The sequence below is a fragment of the Suncus etruscus genome, chromosome 11 (genome assembly GCF_024139225.1).
Source record: "Suncus etruscus isolate mSunEtr1 chromosome 11, mSunEtr1.pri.cur, whole genome shotgun sequence".
In the NCBI taxonomy this organism is placed as follows: Eukaryota; Metazoa; Chordata; class Mammalia; order Eulipotyphla; family Soricidae; genus Suncus; species Suncus etruscus.
In genome coordinates, this window is record NC_064858.1 from 20,246,841 (window position 1) to 20,266,234 (window position 19,394).

Sequence of the window (19,394 nt, forward strand, 5' to 3'; positions counted from 1 at the left end):
CTGAAGCCTGACTGCCTGTTAGCTTTATACCTGCCACATTCACCTCAGAACCGCTGGCTGAACAGGGTTGCAGACAGTGGTCCGAGCTGGAGGAGAAAGACCTCATCCTCCATCCCTCCATCAGTCAACCCCATCAAGGGTTGTTTTGCAACATAATGATGTCTGAACAGACTGAACCTGCACCCTCAATAACTGTAAGTGAAATGTTTTTTTTTTTTTTTTTGGGTCACACATGGCAGTGCTCAGGAGTTACTCCTGGCTCTATGCTCAGAAATAGCTCCTGGCAGGCACGGGGGCCCATATGGGACACTGGGATTCGAACCAACCACCTTTGGTCCTGGATCGGCTGCTTGCAAGGCAAACGCCACTGTGCTATCTCTCCGGGCCCAAGTGAAATGTTTTATTGGAAATTTCCTCTGCTGACCATTAGATGGTTTCTTTGTTAGTCATGTGGATTCTGCCAACTTTTTTGCATACGCTTTGGTTTTCTATATTAGTCAAGCGAATTATTCTGTCTTGTTTTGAACTAATTGGTTTGGATCTAAGGAAAATCATTGACTTTGGATGGTTGTGGTCTATGTTTTAAATGAAATTATGCTCTTATACTTGCTTCTCCTGCATTGTCTCTACTAGTCATAGTTTGTAGAATTTCTGTGCTGTCTAAATTGTTATTGTGAGCATAGTTATTGGCTGGTGTTTAGGAAATAGAAAGTGTAGAAATAGTGAGGCTAAATCCAGTATGGATAATAAGAAAATCTATCTGACAAAAATTCAGTCTAAGGTGCAGGTTGACGAATCCAGCCCCACCATAAAAAATATAGGTATTTTTCCTGGAAGAAAAACAACTCCGAATAATAATTTGAATCCAAATATTAACACGAATGACCAACCTCCAGTGCTAACTCCACAAGTTAACCCTGATTCTAGTGAATTGCATGACAGTAGTGACTCAGACAATGATCAACCTTTGGTGCTAACTCCACGAGTAAGACCTGATTCTATTCACAAAATTGAATCGCACAACAGTGCAGATTCAGACAATGAATCACACACATGGCCACAGAGTAATTTTGCTAATCTGGCCTCATCCCCTTTACATGGAGTAAATGTTTCTAACTATGTACCCTTTCAGATGGAAGAATTAGATTGGCTTAGAAAAGCGTGTAAAGATTATGGTCCAACATCACCATACAGTGTGGAGTTACTAAGACTTTAGAGTCATAACTCTATCTTGGACTTTGTATGATTTTAAAGCAATTGCTGATTTATGTCTGTCATCTAAACAGCGAACTGAATGGGAAATGTTCTATTTAGAAGGTGTAAAAGCCAAATTATATAGCCCAGATGGTATGAAAAAACAAGTGGCAGGGGTTACTCTATTGAGCCGGCCTGCGGCCTCAGTTTATTTGCGGGTCGTGGAAAGGGCCTTCACCTGTGAAGAGAATGAGAGAGAAAGGGGGACCACCAACGCAAAAATTCTGATCAAGGTGGCATTTATTTTCAGAACTAACAAAGCTTATATAGTAAGAAATCACAAAGGGAGGGTCATGTGTGCAATGCTTTACATTCTTTCCAAACATTCCACGTTAGCCCATACCTAGCACAACCTTAACAGCTCCTGTGTTGAAGTTGTCCAGAACATCCCATTAGGGAGTACCTAGATGCCATCAGCGAATTTTTCAGGCTAGCAATTAGTGGTCTGCATTGTTTCATGGCCATCTGACATGTATTCAAGTTACAGTTCAACTGGAGGACAGGCTTGCAGCATAATGACTGCTGTAGTCTAAAATGGCTGTGCTTATGTCAAGCTTCTGTAAGGAAGCACTGACTCCCAACATTGTATCATATGAATTATTGATGGCAGAAAATCAATTTGCAAATATTCAGACACAAATTACTTTACCTAAAGAAATCTTAAATTTAATTAGGGATATTGCATTGGCTTCATGGGAAAAATTGATTCTAACAGCATTAGTAGAGGAAACTTTTTTAAAATGGAGTCAGCATGGTGGTACTAAAGGTAAGGTGTCTGCCTTGCCAGCACTAGCCTAGGACAGACCGCAGTTCAATATCCCGGTGTCCCATATGGTTCCCCAAGCCAGGAGCGAGCTATGCACTCAGAAGTAACCCCTGAGCATCACCGGGTGTGGCCCAAAAACCAAAAAAAAAAACAAAAAAAAATTACCCAAGGCCCTTATGAGACATTTGTAGAGTTTGTGGGTAAGCTTAAAGATGTGCTGAACTTAAAAATCAAAGATGAGGAGGTGAGAAACTTCCTAGTAAAATCTTTGGCTTATTATAATGCAAATCCGGTCTGTAGATTAGTATTGAATACATTAAATGAAAAAGCAGATGTGAATGATTTCCTTTATGCCTGTCGGAATGTCTATGGGGAACCCCAACACCCACCCCACTTAGACTCAATAGAAACCTTTGCAGTTAACAAGGGAACGATGCCATACTCCCCTCAGGGACAAAGCACTTTCCGTAAACCAGAGTTTTGCCTAAAATATGGAAAAGGCCGTCATTGGGTGAAAGAATGTAGATCCAGAAACCTCATTGATAATAATCTGAGGAGAGGTTTCAACACAAACCCTAGAAGGTAAATCAACTGTTATCATTGTGGGAAGCCCGGGCATGTCCAAAGACATTGCAGGCTCCTTTTAAATTCAATTCCTCAGGTACACGCAGACACAATGCAGGGAAACGCCCACAGGGCCTCCCCCCAGACTCTATCAAATCAGGGGCAAACTCCTCAAACCATAATTCTTCCAAGCCCAGCCCAAGAAAATTCATCACGATAAGGGAATAACTCATGCTAAATCAGGGAGCGCCGGATTAGACATATTATGCCCAGAGGACATTACAATTTATCCGGAAGCATGCTGTTACATGTTAGAAACTGGCATTGTGTGCCCACCACCCCCAGATACTATGGGTTTGATTCTTGGCAGAATTTCCCTCAACATAAAGGGTATATCAATAACCACTGGTGTCATTGACTCGGACTCTGGGCATTATAACAATAATGTCTTTTTTTTTCTTAAAACGCATAGATCAGTGAGATTATTTTGTCTCTCTTTCTGGCTTATTTCACTCAGCACAACAATTTTCATGTACATCCATGTATAGGAAAAACTTGTGACTTCATCTATACTGATAAAGATTCTACCACATTTTCTTTAGCCGTTCTTCTGTTGAAGGGCATCTTGGTTGTTTCCAGACTCTGGCTATTGTAAGTAGTGCTGCAATGAATATAGGTGTGAGGAAGTAATTTTTGTAGTGCATTTTTGTGTCCCTAGATTATTTTCCTAGGTGTAGTATAGCTGAATTATATAGGAGCTCAATTTCCAGTTCTTTGAGGATCTCCATATTATTCTCCATAAAGGCTGAACTAGGTAGCATTCCCACCAGCAATGAATGAGAGTTCCTTTCTCCCCACATCCCTGCCAGTACTGATTGTTCTTGTTCTTTGTGATGTGTGTGAGATGGTACCTCATTGTTGTTTTGATTATCATCTCCCTGATGATTAGTGATGTGGAGCATTTTTTCATGTGCCTTTTGGCTATTTGTATTTCTTCTTTGACAAAGTGTTGGTTCATTTCTTCTCCCCATTTTTTGATGAGGTTAGATGTTTTGTTTTTCTTGTTAATTTCTGTCTATACCTTGTATATTTTTACATAGCTCCTTGTCTTATGGGCATTGGGTGAATAGAGAAATTATTCTGCGAGTGGGTTTTGTATCCTAGGGACTATTTCCTTTGAGGTACAGAAGCTTCTCAGCTTAATATAGTCCCATCTGTTTATCTGTCCTTCCACTTGATTGCAGAGTGCTGTTTCCTCCTTAAAGGTACCTTTAGTCTCAATGTCGTGAAGTATTTTATGTACATGCTATTCTATATACCTTATGGTATTGGGTCTGATGTCAAGGTCTTTAATCCATTTGAATTTGACTTTTGTACACACACCATTTTATTGTATTTTTATGTCTTATCTTTAAAGAAGAAAAGCTTACTTGGGTCTGAGTGATAGCACAGCATTAGGGCATTTGCCTTGCATACTGCTGTCCAGGACAGACCTGGGATTGAACCCAGCATCCCAAATGGTTTCTAGAGCCAGGAGTAATTTCTGAGTGCATAGCCAAGGGTAATCTCTGAGCATCACTGGGTGTGGTCCAGAAACCAAAAGAAAAAACAAAGTGTATTAAACCTCCTACTATTGTATTAATAACTTTATTGGAGATACAATGCTTTTCACAATTATTCTTGCTTCTGAACATTTTCTTCTTTCTTTTTTCTGCTCTTCCGTGGGTTTTTTTTTTTAGTTTTTCTATTTTCTTTCAAACCTTTCAAGAAGAACTACTACCAATCCTAGCCAGGCTTTTCCATAAAATTGAAAAAAAACAGGAACACTCCCAAACACGTTTTATGAAGCCAACATCACCTTGATACCAAAACCAGACAGAGATGCTGCCAGAAAAGAAAATTGCAGACCAATATCCCTGATGAATACAGATGCAAAGATCTTCAACAAAATTCTGGCAAATAGGATCTTATGCATCATCAAGAAGATCATACACTACAATCAAGTAGGCTTCATCCCAGAAATGCAAGGATGGTTTAACATCCATAAATCTTTCAACATAATACAAAACATCAATAACAAGAAAAATAAAAATTGGGGCTGGCAAGGTGGCACTAGAAGTAAGGTGTCTGCCTTGCAAGTGCTAGCCAAGGAAGAACCATGGTTCGATTCCCCTGGCATCCCATATTGTCCCCCCCAAGCCAGGGGAAATTTCTGAGTGCTTAGCCAGGAGTAACCCCTTAGCATCAAATGGGTGTGGCCCGAAAAACCAAACACCAATTAAAAAAAAAGAAAAGAAAAGGCTGACTGAAACCCAAACACAATCATGTATGTAATCAAGGTGCTTAAATTAAAAAAAGAAAAGAAAAGAAAAGAAAAAGAAAAATCACATGATCATATCAATAGATGTAGAGAAAGCATTTAATAAGGTCCAACATCCATTCTTGAGCAAAACTCTCAGCAAAATGGGAATGAAAGGAACCTTTCTCAATATAGTTAAGGCCATATACCACAAGCCAGTGACAAATATTATCCTCAATGGAGAAAAACTAAAAGCCTTTCCTCTAAATTCTGGCACAAGACAAGGCTGTCCCCTCTCACCACTCCTCTTCAACACAGTACAGGAGGTACTTGCTATAGCGATTAGGCAAGAAAAAGATATCAAGGGAATCCAGATAGGAAAGGAAGAAGTCAAGCTCTCACTGTTTGCAGATGACATGATACTCTACTTAGAAAACCCTAAAGACTCGACCAAAAAGCTTCTAGAAACAATAGATTCATATAGCAAGGTGTCAGGCTACAAAATTAACACACAAAAATCAATGGCCTTTTTATACACCAATAATGATAGGGAAGAGATGGATGTTAAGAAGGCATTCCTATTTTCTTTCTATTTTTCAATAACTTTGTTTTCCCTTATCTTGAAACAAATGTATTATAATCGGTAATGTCAACTTTGTGATGCATGTTTTTTAAATAAAAAAGTATGTATACTTTCAATCAAGTATTTTTCAATTAGCAATAATTGAGTCTTTCATAAAAGTCATTGGCTATAATACATTCACTGCTCAAAGCTAGACAAATATTTTAATGTTTAACTACTTAAAATGCATTAAAAGTTTTTTTGGGGGGGGGATTTGGATCACAGCCAGCAGCGTTCAGGGGTTCCTCCTGGCTCTACACTCAGAAATCACTCCTGGCATGCACAGGGGACCATTTTAGATGCTGGGCTTCGAACCACAGTCCTACTACATGCAAGGCAAATGCCTTACCACCATGCTATCTCTCCAGTTCTATACGTTTATTTTTTATGAAGTAAAATACATTTTTATTAATAAAAAATATTTTGAAATTGCCCAAAAAAAAAGGAATTCCTGGAACTTGAAAGCTTGCTTTTGAGCAACAACATAGGGAAATATTTCAGTCAACACAGGAAGTATCAGAACATGGCTCCCTGTATAAAGTAGTGTCTGGACAACAAGTGCGTCTGAGCAGCAGCACCAGCTCCATTGCCCTGATACAGAATTTCTTTCTCCTTCGGATGAGGAGTATATAGCTCTGCCAAAGCAAGTGTCTTTCTCTGTCTCTCTCTCTTTTTCTCCCCACTACTCTCCTCTTTCTCCTCTCTCCTATCTTTGCCTGAATCTCTCTCCTCTCTCTTATTTATATAATCTTATTTTATGTGCAGTGACTCTATTCCTACCCAGAATCTTTGCCCACATGTCCACATCACCCCCTGTGTGAACTGTGTGTCTGCAAGCACAGAAAGCAAGAACTTCCAACCTGGCCAGTCTATTTCAGACCTCAAAACCAATTGCCAGGGAGCAGTTTTTACATTTTAGGAGTTTAAATGTGTGCCTGCAATGACCTCTTTTATAAATGACATTTTAATTCTGTCACAAACATGAAGGAGGTTTATTTTTATTTCCTTTCTTTTTTTGGAGTCAAGTGAACAAATTACTTCAATAACTAGGTTGATCTAAAGAACCTGGATGCAGTGATTTTCGCCTTCTTTAATCCTCAGTATGACAAATATAAGGCAAGTATTATGGCTGCTGTATTTTCTCTCCAGCTGCATAATTTCACTCTTAATTTTTTGTTTTATGGTCACACTCAGCAATGTTGAGGGCTTAATCCTGACTCTATGCTCAAGAGTTAATCCTGGAAGTGCTCAGAGGACACTCTATGGTGGTGGGGATTGATCCTGTGTCTACCACATGCAAAGTTAAGTTACTAACATTCTGGCCTGTAATTTCATTTTATTTTTCGTTTTATTTTTGTTTCTGGGCCACAGCCGGCAATGTTTAGAGGCTATTTCTGTATCTGGGCTCAAAAAACACTACTGGTAGTTTTAAGGGACTATATAGGATGCTGGGGATAGAATCGGGTTTGGCCAAGTGCAACATAAATGACCTACCTGCTGTGCTATTGCTCCAACTGATGTAATTTTATTTTTAAATAACTGCAGTGGAAGAGAAATTTCAGGACTGAAAGGCAGATTCTAGAAAACAAAACTTTTTAATGCATAGTTATCTAAAGAATAGCTCAATGATTTAAAAAAAATTTACAGTATTATTTTAAAATCAGTTTGTAGATTGAAAAAGGGGTGGCAAGCTATTACCTGGCTATTACCTGAGGGTATATTATTTCTGTTCAAGTACAAATAACGGACACTGCAGTTCATGAAAATGTCAGCCAGACACTGGTCATAGTCACCATCATGTATGACACTTAGTCACAGACACTGTCATATATACATGGGTTGTATATAAAGGGGATGAACTGCTATGTATGACACTTGATTACAAAGACTTCATAGATACACATGGCCATAGACATTATTACTTATGAAAATCACAATGTCATATAGAGATATGAGATAGAGGTATTATCTGGTGAGATGTGGTCATAGACACTGCTTTTTATAGATAGTGGGTTACAGAAACTCAGTCACACTGCCTTAAGCATTCAGTCACCCTGGAGCATTGATATCTGTACAAACATACTCATATCACTCAATATAGAAGGGTTGAAGGCACCTGATATACAGTGGTAAATCTGTGTTAATTTCAGTCTGGAAAATCCAGAAAAATTTATGTGAGTGAAAGGGGAAGACTATGAAGAACACAACAGAGTGGGTTCATGGAACCCAGGAGTGGGGCCTCCTGGCACAGGGGCACATGGCAATGCTGGATGTTGAAAATGTGCTTCCAGTACCTCCACTATTCTCCTACTGGTCATAATTACTATACCTGGATTAATATCAATGGATTGTAAATGCTAGATAACTCACAATCTGCCCTTACTAATTGAGGCCATAAGGACTCTTAGCCTATCTTTGCCCTGGAAACTTCAATGCTGAGCAGATTTTTCTATATAGCTCAGAGTCAGGGCATTGGCTAGGGTGACTAGTCTACCACAGATCCTGTCTCCAGCCCTACTTACTAAGGAATAGAGTCCTGTACTCTCTAAGCACCCACGTCACATATACGCACAAGCTGTGTAGCAGCCAGCAGACAAAATGAGGTTGACTACGGTATCCACTGGGATCACATCTGTCACGACCACTGGAGAAGCCTTTCCTGGAGTAAAGCAGCCCTTTCCCAATCTATGGAGGAGAAAGAACAGGACTAGGCCAAGACACCATGAACTATGACCACTCTATGTATGGAGTGAACATGGGCCTATGAAGGTTTCTGCCCCTCAACCCCATAGTGCAACACTTTCAGAAAAACAGATCCTGAGTCCTTCCTAAGACTCAGAAAATATGTTGTAAAAGTCTTAAAAATAATAATGCACCTTTATACACCATGTAGTAAGATTCACTCTGAGCACAATACCATATAACTAAGGCAGACAGAAAGAGTGACAGTTGGGTTCTCTTTGTTAGTCAGTAGTGCCATTTCTGCATCCATGACAGTACCACGATAAAAGCACAGCCACTGTTTTACTCCATGGCTGCACATTTCTTCCAGTCAGTCACCACAACACAATATAAACACCTATAGACTGCTAAGATTACAATAAGAAAGCAAAGGATAACTCCACCATCCTTAGTGACCAAAGATCCTAGTTCTAAAGAGCCAATCAATATCACCCAGTTTCATAGACTCTCTTAGAAGGACTTTAGAGAGAGGAAATGTTGAGGATTTTTAAGAAATTTAAAGAAACCATGGAACCAAGACTCAAGAGGATATAAAAGTAGAAATGATAAATGAGATGAAATAAATAAAAGCACTTCATAGGAAAAATGAAAATTTCATTGGAAGGCTTTATGAGAAAAATAGGAACTGCAGTGGACAAAATTGGTAGCTCAAAGATGAGCTGTATAACACCTGCAGACAATAGAATAGATGAAAAAAAAGTCTTAAAATAAATGAATGACTGACAAGAATTTGTGGCTGAATTCAAGAGGAACAACAAAATAATCAGAGGGCCAAGAAAAGCATGCCAGAGGGCCACAAGAACATTCCCTATAAAGAATCAACAGTCAAGACATCATTGTTGATATTTTTTCACGGAGAGCACATGAATGTATACATAATACATATCTACAGATGTATACATATATATACTAGAATATGCCTATATGCCAATATACTAGTATATGTATATATAGGAATTTTATTCTCCAAAGAACAAATACACAAAATTCTCCAATGCACATTGAACACCCTCCAAGATAGACCACATATTGGAACAAAAAACATACTTCCATAAAATCATGAGCTTATAAATTCTATCAATTATCTGTTCAGACCATAAAATAAACTCTGTTCAGACTCACTAAAATAGAAAGGAGCTACAAACAAAAATGGACAGATAACTATAATACCCAGAAATTAAATAGTAGGTCAGAAAGGAAATAAAAAAATTTCTAGAAACATACAAGAATGAGAATAGAAGTGACCAGAATTTCTAGGACACAACAAAATCTATGTAAAGAAAGTCTGTAGCTTTGAAAGCTTTCATCAAGGAGAAAAGAGCCCATATAAATAAACTGACTGCAAAGCTTAAGAAATTGAAAAAATGAGGAGGGGGCTGTTGGTGAGAAGGCCGAGCTTCTTGGTCTTCCCTGTGCTTGGCCGGGGGGCCTTTGGCTTAGAGCCATGCTGTTCCCCATGCTGCCGGGGCTTCTGGTCCCAGAGGGAGGAGGCTGGTTCCCTGGTTGTCCTGGAGGTCGGAGATTTGCTGGCCTGCTCCCCACCCCCACACCATTTGTGTGGGGTAGGGCTTCTGGAAGGCCTGGTGTCCCCTTTGGACTGCTCCCTGGCACCCACCTTGCTGGCTCCCTGGCCAGGATCTGGGGAGGCCCTGGATTTCCGGGATTTGGGGGCTGTTGGTGGGGAGGAAAAGCCCTGTGGTCTCCCCTGGGCTTGGCCGAGGGGTGTTTGGCTTGGAGCTGTTCTGTTCCCCATGCTGATGAGGTTTCCAGTCCCAAAGGGAGGGGTCTGATTCCCTGGTTGTGCTAGGGACTGAAGTTTGCCAGCATGCTCCTCACCCCCACCCCCACACCATTTGTGTAGGATAGGGCTTCGGGAGAGCCTGGAGTTTCCTTTGGGCTGCTCCCCTGCACCCATTTTGCTGGCTCCCTGGGGCAGGGCCGAGGGAAGACCTGGGATTCCGGGAGGAGGGGGAGCTGTAGGTGGGGAAAGGAAAGCCCCATAGTCTCCCTTGGGCTTGGCCAGAGGGCATTTAGCCTAGGGCCATGCTGTTCCCCATGCTGCAGGGGCTTCTGATCCCGGGGGGGGGGGGGCTGGTTCCCTGGCTGTGCTAGAGGCCGGGGGTTTGCCGGCCTGCTCTCCATCTCCACCCCATTTGTGCAGGGTGGGACTTTGGGGAAGCCTTTGGAGGTGGAGGAGGAGGAGGTGGTGGAGCAGGTGGTGGAGAAGAAGGAAGAGGAGGAAAATAAGGATGTGGAAGTGGATGAGGTGAAGGAAGAGGAGGTGAAGGAGGATAAGGAGGAGGAGATAGAGGAGGTAGATGAGGAAGTGGACGAGGAGAAGGTAGAGTACGAGGAGGGGGGGAGGTGGAAGAGGAGGAGGAGAATGAGTAGGTAAAGGAGGAGGAGTGGAGGAGGTGAGGAGGAGGAGGAGGTAGATTAGAAGGAAGTGAAGGAGGAGGTAGAGAGGAGGAAGTGGAGGAGAATGAAGATGTGAAGAATGAGGAGGTGGAGGAGATGTGGGGGAGGAGAAGGAGTTGGAGGAGGAGGAGAAGAAAAGAAGATGAGGGAAGAAGAGGAGGAAAAGAAGGAGAGGAGGAAGAGGACTACCATTGAGGTAGGCAGAATGAGGGTAGGAGGAAATTGGGGACATTAGTGGCAGAAAATGTGCAGTGGTTAAGGGATGGTATTGAATAATTCATGACTAAAACTTATCAAGAACAACTTTGTAAATGGTGATTTGATTAAAACAATGAAAGAAAAAAGGTTCATTTTGAGGTGATGTGAAAACAGCAACTCTCATATGGAGAGAGCTCTGAAGTAGAGTATAAATATTTGGGACAGAACCATGATGCTGTGGCTGCAGACTCACCTAACTGCTTTCAGGTTTGAGACCCTGGAATGGGTTTTTTCCTTAACTATCAATAACTAGACTTTGGGGGAATATGAAGTTGATCTAATTTCTTTCATAAGAAAAATCTTCATGGCTCTGATATTAATTGTGATGCCACTTGCCTGTGCTGGCTCAGGACATCAGGAAGAGCCATCCAAGTTGAGGTAGGCAGAGAGCATAAGGGCAGAGTTTTGGAGTGCACAAGTTCCACATTCTCAATGGCAACTTTCCAAATCATAAATTGAATCATGACATGACTTTCTGGCAGTAAAACCTACCACCAACAAAAGTGCCTGCATCAGGCCTATGGTCTACCAGAGCAGCTGATGTGGCTACTGTCACTACATTCAGCCAAGCCCCTTCACAGGAGTAGATAAGAAACTGCAGTTATATGGCCAGTAACCTTTATCCAGACTAGCCTGGACCCACACCTACATAAATACCTACCACAATAATGAGCCCTTTGGGTCCATTCAGGTTATCCACCCAACCCTGCAAGAAGAAAGCATCAATTACTTGGTGGCATGTGGAACAACACAGTCCAGTTTTACCCCACCCCAAAAATAATAATGAGATGATAAACCCAGAACCTCAAAACAATGGGATGCCAGGTTCCATTTGCACCTTGTTTGGCATAAAACTGTTCTTCCTTGCACCCTAGGAGGGTCACACAACACACAAAACATACAGCTGTTCCTTGCTGTCTCCCAGAACACAGTTGAGCATCCAATCTGGGTTCCTGACAGAAACTTGGCTCTGCACTGTTACTGAGAAACTCCCTGGTATGGGGAGCAGAACCTGAGTGTGGTCAAGAACATTTGGGATTTCCCTGGCATTTATACCCACCTGTGCTTTTTACGTGGAACAGAATAGAGGCCTATAAACCAGGAAGAATGAAAAATCCTTTGATCCCACATTTTCAGGGTGAAGAAGAGATGGCAAGATGATGTGGGATCCCTGTTTGGGGGCCTGATTTTGTATTCAGGGCTAAGGTGATGGGGATGGAAATAAGACATCTCTCTGGTTTTATGCTGAGTCTCTTTAAGCTCCTATACTGATCCCCTGGTCTCTGGTCCTATGCTGAGTCTCAGACCCTATGCTGAGGTCTGAGATCTGAGACACTTTGGCCCCACATAATCCACATCTTAAGGATATTGGGGATCATAAGAATAATGAGTGGTCCCACCTCTGTCCTGTGTCCGCATCCAAAGCCTTTTCTAAGCAGAGCCACAGCAGAAGTCATATGCTCCAGGAGACACTGGCTTGCACATGAATCATGTGTGCCCCTGCAGGGACACCTCTAGAGAAGGGGTAAAAGTGGGGCACTATATGGGCAGAGATACAAGGAGAGCAGAAAAGATCCTGCAGAGGAGGCAAATGCCACCATCCGTCTGTTCATCCATTTGTCTGCCCTAGCAAAGCATTCCTCCTGTTCTCATTACTCTTCAACCCTCTATCTGTCCCTAGCCCATGATCTTGTCATGGATAACTCCATGGATTGTTCCAGCTAGAAACTGGAAACTGTCATCTATCCTATCTCACAAGGGAGGGGAATCCACAGTCACAAAGCAATAAAAACTGAGCAGGGCAGTGCTGAGTTCCTGAAGATGCAAGATACATGCCATGTAAGCATTCCTGAAGACCATTTAAACGACTGTTCCTGAATGTCAGACAACCCTCATCCCCTCTCCCCCCATATGCAGCAGGCATACGGGGATGAAATGGAAAGAGGTTTAGTGAGCTCCTTTTCTATATCTTGTTCCCAGGTCTTGTGTCCTCACTCACCCTACAAGGCTGGCCAGTCCCCCAAATTTACTTACGTCTTGGAGGCAATGATTTTCTGGGGATCCACAGGACATGGGCACACCACCTCAACTATGTGCTTAAGGTTGCAGTTGGAATAGACAGTGGTGATATGAACGAAGGCCTCCAGACTGGGCATCTGGCTGGCCATGTGCAGGAGTTGCTGTGTGGCTATGACATTAAACTGCACAGCATTTCTGTAGCAGAGACAAGGCAGGGGTTACTCAATCCACCAGGCTGCCTCAAAGCCCCAGACTCTGTCTTGTGGCCTAGCTACAGCTAGCTGGCTGAAGAGATGCAGGAAGCATGTACTTGGCACAGTGATCCCTGCACTAGGCCTTGTGCTAATTGCCCGCAGCTTACTGGGTTCCTGACCATCCCAGAGTTAGAAACTATAGCTTTGCTTACTCATTCATTAAAAACCAACTGAATAGACACCTAGATGCTAAAGATAATGCCAACCAGACTTGTCCTTTTTTTTAACTAAAAAGAAATATTTGTATTTTAGAGTCACACCTAGCAGTGCCCAGGGCTTACTCATGGATCTGAGTTCAGGAATCACTCCTGGTGGTGATGAGGGGACTAAATATGGTGCCTGGACAAAACTAATGTTAGTTAAATGCAAGGCAAGAAGTACTCTGTCTATTGTACTATCTCTCTGACCCAAACTCCTAATAATTTTTAAAAACATGATGAAATGTACTTAAGTTTAATGGAGAAGCATTGGCAGATCAGAATAGCCAGTAAAATTCAATTAAAAGTGACATGTAAACTTGTATATACTGGATATTTTAATACTTGATGTTAATCTTTCTGTGTGTAGCTCTGCATTAGTCTAAATTTTGAATGAAAGTCAAGTAAGATAGTATACTTATAGGTGTTAGAACTGAGATCCTTGGGTAGAAGTGGGGTTAGCTGATGCCCTGTGCCTGGATGGCAACTAAACATTACAAGTCAAACAAAAGCTCAGTGTCCTGGGCTAGACACTCATAACTAACTTTTTGGAGCTTCTTAAAGAAAAGGCCACCAGATTCAGAAAGCAGAAATACACTGAGGTGTGAGTTGATGACGTGACAATCGTCATCAATCAATCAAACAATCAAACAATCAAACAATCGACAATCAAAGTGATGACGTGACAATCGGGGAACTTTCCCAGAAGAGAAGTGACCTGGAATGGAATAAAATTCCATGTGCACATTACAAATTAGAGCACTGGGGCTGTAGAGATGGTACAGTGGGTAGGGTGTTTGCTGTGCACATGGATGATATCATATGGTCCCTTGAACCCTGCTAGAGTGAGCCCTGAGCACAGAGCCAGGAATTAGCTGAGACATAAATATCTGTTCCTACTTATAATAAAGTTGTTCCCAAAAAGTGGCACTTGATGATTTTTGAATCTGGAAGCTCTCTGCTTGCCTGGAATTTGACTTCACCAGCCTCCATTACAGGTGTGTGTGTGTGTGTGTGTGTGTGTGTGTGTGTGTGTGTGTGTGTGTGTGAGTTTAGGTAGTGATCACCTCCAGTTTGGAAGAAACTTGAGAAAGGGTGGAATAAACTTGGGGTTCAGGTCAAGTCTGGAGAGTTCCCTGAAAGCAGTTCACTGGAGTCCAAAAGAGTGTGTCCTTGGCATAGAGACATCAGGTCCCTACAGCTGTCCCATCCAGCCTGCAGTTGTGCCCACTTGCCTTAAGGAATCCTTAAGCCTTGTCCAGTAACACCCACCTTAGAGCTGAGCATCTGGTCCGCCCTTTGCTGCAGCGTCTGACCAGCCTTGGGCCTCACCAGGATGTAGATGACTCTAAGGCCAGGGCACATGCACAGAAGTTCTCCAGAAGCAACTTACCCAGGAAGCCAGTGACCCCAGTGATGAGGATGGACTTGCCCTTATAGAAGTTTTCTATAAAGGGCTGGAACAATGGCGCAGTGATAGGGCATTTGCCTTGCATATGCTTGACCCAGGACAGATTGCTGTTCTATCTTCTGAATCCCGTATGGTCCCCCAAGCCAGGAGCAATTTCTGAGAGCATAGTCAGGAGCAACCCCTGATTTGTTGTGACCCAAAATAAAAACAAAAGAAGGTAGGAATGATGGACATGACTGCACACACAGGTCTCAGAGCACTGAAAGGAAGAATCTCTGGGTAGAGAAGTTATGGACATGGCCAGCCCACCACAGAATCCCATCATGGGTGTCCCAATCATGGGGTGATTTGGGGAAAACAGTGCAACTAAGTGAGAAAGCTTAATCTGGCTCAATGGTGCAGCCCCCCAGAGACCTCATCCAGGCTGGGGACCACAACAGTTATTCACGGTTCACGAAGGGGATTCCGGACTGAAAGAAAAGAGGGATTGGGAAGACAAGGAGACTCAAGGCGAAAAGTTCCGATCAAGAGTCCGTTTATTTGGGGAGGGGGGATAGCCTTTTATAGTCAGGCCAAACAAAGAGAAAGGGGCAAGGCATTCTTGGAATAATTGTAATTTCCACAGGCACATCATGTTTTTTTCAAAATTAACAAGGCTGTACATCATGAAGCTGGCATTCATCAATCATGAGGCCCAAGTTGTTAGAGCAACAAAGTATAAGATCTAATCTCTGCCCAGGCCCACCAGCCTCTATCTTTATGGGAACATCTTGGTGCCTGTGGTTGACTCCCCTAGCTTTGAGGTGTGCAGCGACTCCCCTTTTCTTTAGGTCCAAGGGCAAAGGCCACATCTTGCTAGCTGCTCAGGCTGGTAGCTTGTGCTAATTGTCATGTAGGCACTTTTGCTCAGACTTTCAGAGACTCCATTTTGATTTTAGAATAAAGGACTTTTAGTTATGCCAAACAGTCTCCAACAAATTCCCCCTTTTTTATTTATTTCAAAGATGGGTGGAAACCCTGTCTTAGGCTACCTGATGTGCTCTCAGTGTCAGCACCCCAAAGTAAGGCTATGGCTCGGGGAGCACGCAAGAAATTCTTGCATGAGTGCATATAGGCTAGGTCGCCCTACCCCTTTAAGAGCCAATGCAGATTTTAAGAATGGGGTGTGCTTCTGACAACTGACACCAGTCTAATCCCGTCCTATTTCCACAGCTGTGAAAGGAGGGAGTTTTTGCACTTGGCAAGCTGTTCTAACTCCTCAAAGTCCAGTGTTTCAGGGGCGCCTGTTTCGCCCTCTGGGACTTCAGTTATTGGGGGTTTGTGAGGCTGGATATGTTGATAATGTACGCCCACAAATTTTTGGAAGCCTTATCAATCTGGGTTTTTATAAAGCCAGTTATATGGTGAAATGCCCATGGACCAAAAGAAACAAACAGCATGATCCCAATGAATGGGCCAAGCAGTGTGGGCAGCAGAGTAGATATCCAGGGGGAAGCTGAAAACCAATTTTTATACCAATTTTCCTCCCTGTCTAAGGTTTTCTTGGTTTCAGCTAGACTTTTATCAACCTTTTTGATGCTATCCCTAGCAGGGCCTAATTTATCCTTAAAGAAGCAACATTCTTCCTTTAAGGCAGAATATATACCCCCATCTTTTAACAAAGCAAGATCAAGGCCACGACAGTTTTGTAGTACCATTTCAGCTAAGGAACCAACAGTTTCTTGTAAATAGTCTAGACCTCACTTAAGCTCCTCTATATCTTTAACAACAGTGGTGGTTAGGAAGCCTATAGATTCCTCAGTGCGAATGAGGGAATAAATACCTGTACCTGCACCAGCGGTGCCAAGGCCGACAAGGACGGCCAGGGTGATGGCTGTAACAGGCTCATGTTTGGTGCGAGAAAGACCGGGGGAGGTACCAGAGTAGAGCAGTAAATCTAGTTCGGGTCGAACAGTAAGTTTGGGCATTAGAATTATCAAAACACAATAATCATGATGAGTAAGAAAGACATCAACAATAATGTGTGGTGTCAAACCAGAAGAGCAAACAAAGAATGTTAAATTTGGTGCAATAAGAAATTGAGCATGTCTATCGACATGCAGTGTTTGATTACAGGTCTCTATTAATTGAACGGGAGGGATCATGTTGGGGCCAAGAAGGCAGAGTTCATAGCCACGACCTGCCCAACAGTGAGTCCATGACGCTGAGGCTGAGCTCCCCAGCGAAGGAGTCCAGAGTCATTGGTGTAGATAGGAGATTCAAAGGTTGTGATGCTTTCATAAAACGGCAGAACCAGTGAATAGCAGATCCAACAGTGTTCATAGCTGGTGCTGGAGAGCACCTGGGCACAGGCATTGACCATTTGCAGGATGAGGTCCGAGGTGGAAACTGGACCAACGGGTTTGATGGTTAATCTAGGCATTAACAAGGCTAAAACACAATAATCATGATAAGCAAGAGACATTTCAGTAACAATATGGGGAGAAAGTCCAGTGGAGCAAACAAAATAAGTGGAGTTGGGGGCTTCAATGAAGATGGAAGAGTTATTAACCACAATGGTTTGATTGCAAATGTTTGATAGTTGGACAGGGGGGCGCATATATAGTTTGAGTAAGCAAAGTCCCATGCCCGTGACCTGCTTGCAATGGAGGTTGTTGGTGGCAGTGGGAGAGTCAGTTAGAAACAGGTCCGGCAGGAATGGTGGGCTGAAGGACTGGAACAGTGGGTGGGTAGCACAGAGGTGGCTGGATGGGTGACAGGCTCTTTTGAGGTGGATGAAGACAGGACTGCGGAAGGCTGCGGAGGTCTTCTGTCAGACTTCAGCATTTAAAAATTTTATAATTAACAATCACCAATTTTTCAAAAACTTTTAAACTGAACCTAAATGATTTTTCTTAAACTTCTTAGTTATTATCTTAAAGCTAGATGCTTCTCTCTCTAGCCACATATTCATATTCTTTTGGCCTTAGTTTACACATAGCAGGAAAGCTGGGTGACTGCAAAGTCCAGAAATTCTCCAGGGAAAGTTATCCCCGATGGCCATTGAGAAATCTGGGGTTTGCCATCCCCCACACCCTCTGCTATGTTCTTAGAAGGACAAAGCTAGCTTAATACATAATTTTAACACATGATTTTTAGTTGCAAGATGCCAGTTTGTCAACTGACCAGACTGAACCAGGTTGAAAAAAATTAATTGAAATTTGAAAAATGAATAAGGCTTTGAAAATTGTATTTATCATGAAATGTAGAAATACAAATAAACAGACAAAACAAAACAACCTAAACACAACATTGTATACTAGTGGCCACTTTCATTCATCACAACACACACATAAACAGACAAAAGGATCGATCCAAAACTTATTTTAGAAAAATTGACAAGCGCTTTTAAATATTTAGTCAGCATGTTTGTAAGAGAAAAAAATTTTTTTTGTAGAAAAACCTGTAGTTTTTTGAAGTACTTAATGTAGATGGAGTGGAACTTTTCTGAAAATAAAAGCTTTAAGGTTTAAATTTAGCATAAAACATTTTTAAAACAATTCTAATTTGAAGTTTAAAACATTAAGTAAAATGCAGTAAGCAGTTAAAATTTTTTAAGTAAAATGGTTAATGAGCACTATAGAAGGAGTCTCCACTTTGAAGTATGATATCTGCTGTAAATGAATGGGTTTCCTTTAAATTAGTTTCACAGTAGAACAGTAAGACATCTGCAATAAAGTGTTAACATTTTTATGATGAAACACAATAGCATGAACTATGATTATTAAAGGTATGAAAAACTGACTTTAAAAAACAAACAACTGTTTTTACTTTGAAGACTTTAAGTGAATAATCTGTAAAAAAATATTGTATACCAAATTAACAAAATGTTTAGAACATTATAAAATATAAAGACATCTGACGCATTTCCACACCTAAAGCTTAAGACCAAAATTATTTTTGATACTTCTTGTTAAACTGCCTATATATTTACTTTTATAATATTACTCATAAAATTAAATGCATATATTTTATCAATACTAGATTTCTTCACTTTGACACAAATATACAGATCTGTATAATGTGCTGACTTTCTGTATACACTTAAAAGGATAGATCTTTCAATGCAGAAGTAAAGAACCACCATTGCTGTAGCACAAAATTAAAACCAAGGGTACTACAAAGCACACCTGGGTGTTTACTGTGCAGTAAAATTAACTATATTATTTAAAAAGACTAACCACATCATTTTTCACATAATTTTTCAAATACATTAAAAATCAAAATAAATTTTCTAATAAAAATATAAAAGACTCAAATTCTAACACTTTTGTGTCCATTTGAATTTTAAAACACCAAGAAGTTTTTCTTTTACCAATATTTTGTTATTACAAGTCAAGTGACAGAACTATGACCTTGCTCTAAAATTTTCTGAGAGGCATGAACAAAGGGAGTTTATTGCTATTATCTCCCTGTTGCTTTTTCTCCCTAGAGAATTTTTTAACCCTTACAGACCTGAATTTAGAAGGTTTTCTAATTTCCAAAGTTTTAATAATTACTTTAAAACACCCAATGCACAAAACTTAATTACACAAATGCTTTTAGAAAAGG

General features: G+C 41.4%; 1 non-coding gene and 1 pseudogene across 1 annotated transcript; both read right to left on the reverse strand.

The window, feature by feature from the left end:
* The window catches only part of LOC126022008 (fatty acyl-CoA reductase 2-like), a 28,382-nt pseudogene extending 11,611 nt beyond the window's left edge, over positions 1 to 16,771 (reverse strand).
* Positions 16,772 to 18,862: 2,091 nt separating this feature from the next.
* Positions 18,863 to 18,992, reverse strand: LOC126023102 (small nucleolar RNA SNORA22). The gene has a single exon (XR_007500314.1). It is a non-coding gene; the product is annotated as a small nucleolar RNA SNORA22 (small nucleolar RNA).
* Between the last annotated feature and the right edge of the window lie 402 nt (positions 18,993 to 19,394).